The sequence below is a fragment of the Anopheles coustani genome, chromosome 3 (genome assembly GCF_943734705.1).
Source record: "Anopheles coustani chromosome 3, idAnoCousDA_361_x.2, whole genome shotgun sequence".
Classification (NCBI taxonomy): Eukaryota; Metazoa; Arthropoda; class Insecta; order Diptera; family Culicidae; genus Anopheles; species Anopheles coustani.
Genome location: NC_071288.1, coordinates 78,527,655 through 78,531,343, shown reverse-complemented (window position 1 = coordinate 78,531,343; position 3,689 = coordinate 78,527,655). Strand labels below are relative to the sequence as shown.

Sequence of the window (3,689 nt, the reverse complement as noted above, 5' to 3'; positions counted from 1 at the left end):
TCGAATTGGCTCCTTTGGAGCTATTTATTGTCCATTGCGGAGCTTGCCGTTCGGATGGGAAAGATATGTTTGAACAGTTCGTAAAAATAAGATGCAGAGTGTGCAGTTTTGTCAACAAGATTTACTATTGTCACTTTTTTTTTTCTCTGTACCGATCGGATAAATGACTTTTATTATTATCGAGATAATAAAACAAACTAATAGAATGAAACAGACATACGGGAGGGAAGCAATAAACGGGTCGCTTCAAATGGATTCCCTTTCGGTCAATTCGATAAAAGTTTAAACGCTATTTTAGGAATCCGTTCACTTTTTTAAATTGGTTGGACCAGAACAAAAAACAAATATTTGTTGGAATCAGGTATTAAACAATTTCATAACTAAAATATTTGATTGCAAAAATTGAGTTTATGCATTTGCCTATTTTAAGGACATAATTTTGAGAAACTATGGTAATTATTTGCTTTTCCATGAAGTAAGAACTACTTATTTTTGTGTAGCATTAGTTGTATTACACAACCTATTTAATCTTTTCGGGTCGTTCTCCTAACTGTTACTTCCACTAATTACTGTTGACAATCACTTTAATGGGACAATGAATTATTTATTCTCTATATCGTTTTTATTTAGATAAATTAAAGTTCACTGTAAATTTAAAACTTTGCGCTAAATGAGTTTGTTCATAAAATGTTTCCAACCAAGTTGAGTTTATAAAATGTGATCAATCAAATTTAATTCCATGTCTTTAGAATTTTTAGCAAGAACGACTTTTAAACAATAATAACCACGTACTTTTATGGAATACTATTACCATTTTTATACCTATCATGTTGAAATGCTGTTTTGTTTTATAGACAATCACTTTTGCATAAGCTTTCAGCTACAAGTGGTCCAATGAGTAAATAAATCAATTAATTTGCAATTTCATTTAAACTTTTGTGAAAAAATGTTTTCAAATGTATAAAAGGTTATGAGAGGGAACAGGAGAGAGACACTAACAGATTTTTAAAATTTTTATGCAATTTTCGCCTATGGGCGAATAAAAGCCGCATTGGGGGAGGGGGGGGGGGGGAAACCTGCTACCGAAACCATATATTTTTCCGTATTTTCCCAACCTCATTATGTAACATATGAAACAGGACACTTTGATCCCTTGCCAAGGGAAGGAAGAAAAAAACACAAACCAACCCACCACGTTAAAACCACAAACGCTGGCTTCCGTCGTACGCTGGTACCGCCCGGAATTGGGCGCATACAACTGCTATTATAATCCGATTTCAGCCCGTTTCCGCGTTCCGGCCAAAAACCACAGCAACCCAAAATATCAACTTCCGGTTCGAATGGCATCAATCAACGGTGGACAAAACGTGAAAGGCAGCGCCACCACAACCGCACACATACACACAAACACAGACACACACACATACGTTTCACATCGCGTCATGTAACAACGGTTCAGCTCCAACTCCTTTCCATTTTCCGTTTGTTTCCGAAGGAAACTGAGGGACACGTGACCAGCGCCCGGTCTTTTGGGAAATGTGACACTGTACAGTGCGACCACATACCCACTTGCGTTTGTGTGCGTGTGTGTGTGTCCTTCGTGGCCGCGTGTCAACGTAATCGCTGTCACGTTGCCGGGATGGACGCGATGATTGGTGATTGTTATTTTTAGTGATAATATTTTCAATTTCCCTTTTCCCAGCACTTCCGGTCCACGGGTCCGGGCGCCGGTCCTTCCTAGCGCGTAAGGGTAGTTTTTGGATCCATCCATCCGGCACCACCCTCGAACCCCCTGTCCAGAAATCGATCTCGGAGGATGTGTCCGGTTTACCCGCCCGGGGGGTTTTCCCTCACCCCTTCGATTGGGTCGATTTTGCAATATCCGTTTTACGTTAGGACGCCCGGATTTGCGCCCGGTGGCTATTTTGCTCCCGGACCCGACAAACGACCCAAAACGACGTCCAGCGTACTACGGATGGTTATTAAATTCAGGAAATCGTGTGCTGATTTACGGTGATCGAATTGCGACACGACGGCGTGTCCTCGGGACCGGTCAAGCCGGGAGTGTAAGTTAGCAGTGACCGGCGGGATTGACTTCGTCCGAGGGAGCGTCGGACGGAAAATCGATCGAAGAAGGGACACACCAATCGCACTTCCTGGTCACGTAATACAGGCTGCAGCTCGTGAATCGCGGCGAGAAGTTTTAAAACCCGTAGTCCAAACAAGTGATAATTTCGGCTTGTTTCAGTATTAAACACACGTGGCCGGAAATTGAAAAGCAAATGTTGGTAACCAACAAACAAACAAAGCCTAACTAGGTTTATGAGTTTCACAATCAGGCGTCCGAAAGTTTTGCTAAGCAATCCAATGTTTGTAAAAGCGATGGTTGTGCATTGATAAAGCCAAGTACGAAGAATAGTAGTGATTCAATTTGCTACACATTTTCTAAGATTAGAACGGGGAGATTGTTACCACAAATCAGCGTACACGATCGACGCTTTTCAAAAATAGATCCACATCAGAAAACAAACTACTAACAACACTCTTTACTTGCGCTAGTTATTCAACAGGGTCCTGTGGCGCAATGGATAACGCGTCTGACTACGGATCAGAAGATTCCAGGTTCGACTCCTGGCAGGATCGGCGAGAGACATTCAATCTTTTTTTTTCTCACAACAGCAAATGCTAACAACGATCAAAGACCTTCACAAAAAGATAACAGCATATGGTAGTGTGTGATGAGAAACGAAAAACAAATGCTGTTGTTCATGTCGTCAAGCAATCTATTATTAGATAAGATACATTTTTGGCGTCCTTGACCCACATTTGGCCGGTGGAAGTGACCGATAGCAGAACGAACATCAGCAGAATCAGTGCGTGTGGACGTGTTTCTTGGTGACCCACAAACACAACGGCCATCATCACACCGCTGTCCCACCACACACCACACCATGTCGCGCTTATCATGGCGATTGTAATCTTCGCTTCGCTGACCATCGTCGTGACCAGTTTTGTCAACATCGAACCTCTCCGTGCCGATTTCTCCCATGCTATTAATTTCATCCTTTTCGTAGTGAATCTGTTTTATTCTCTCTCATACACATACACACGCACACCAACACCAAAATAAAGACGTACCGGCGAAGATGCTTCGGTGGACATCATAATTTTCTGGTGCCACAAACGATGGGCCCGTGGTGGCGGGAAGATGAAAGCGTTCGGGAGGAAAGCAACATCGGGGATTAGTGCTCTTCTGCTGGTGGAAAAAGGGAAGCCGGGCCAGCAAAAGACATACATCATTCGCAGCGCAAAAGCTGCCGCGATTCGGCCGAAAGCCTATCGGAGATATAGGCCGGGCGATAATAAATAACGATTATAAATTATGTTTTTCTGCTTTTGCGAAGTTGCTTTTATTTTTAGCTTGTGCTGTTTTTTCGGTGCGATCGAAATAATGACGTAAAATTTGTTGGTTTATAGTTGTCGTGTAAAAAGGGAAAATACTACAAAAAAAAAGTTTTACTGAAACTTATGTTTGAAATCAAAGCGAGAAGTAAAAATAAACATAAACTTAGCAGGATTTAAATTTAGATCAATTTAAAAGGTGAACAACGTGTTTTTTCATCTTCTATCAAAAACGATCTCAGCAGGCTGAAGGAAACAGCCTCCTTTTCTACCAAATGGTCCCAACA

At 41.7% G+C, this 3,689-nt stretch overlaps 1 non-coding gene across 1 annotated transcript; it reads left to right on the top strand.

Annotated features, from left to right (window-relative positions):
* The first annotated feature begins 2,570 nt into the window (after nucleotides 1-2,570).
* On the top strand, nucleotides 2,571-2,643 carry Trnar-acg (transfer RNA arginine (anticodon ACG)). Its single transcript has one exon. It is a non-coding gene; the product is annotated as a tRNA-Arg (tRNA).
* The last annotated feature ends 1,046 nt before the right edge of the window (nucleotides 2,644-3,689 follow it).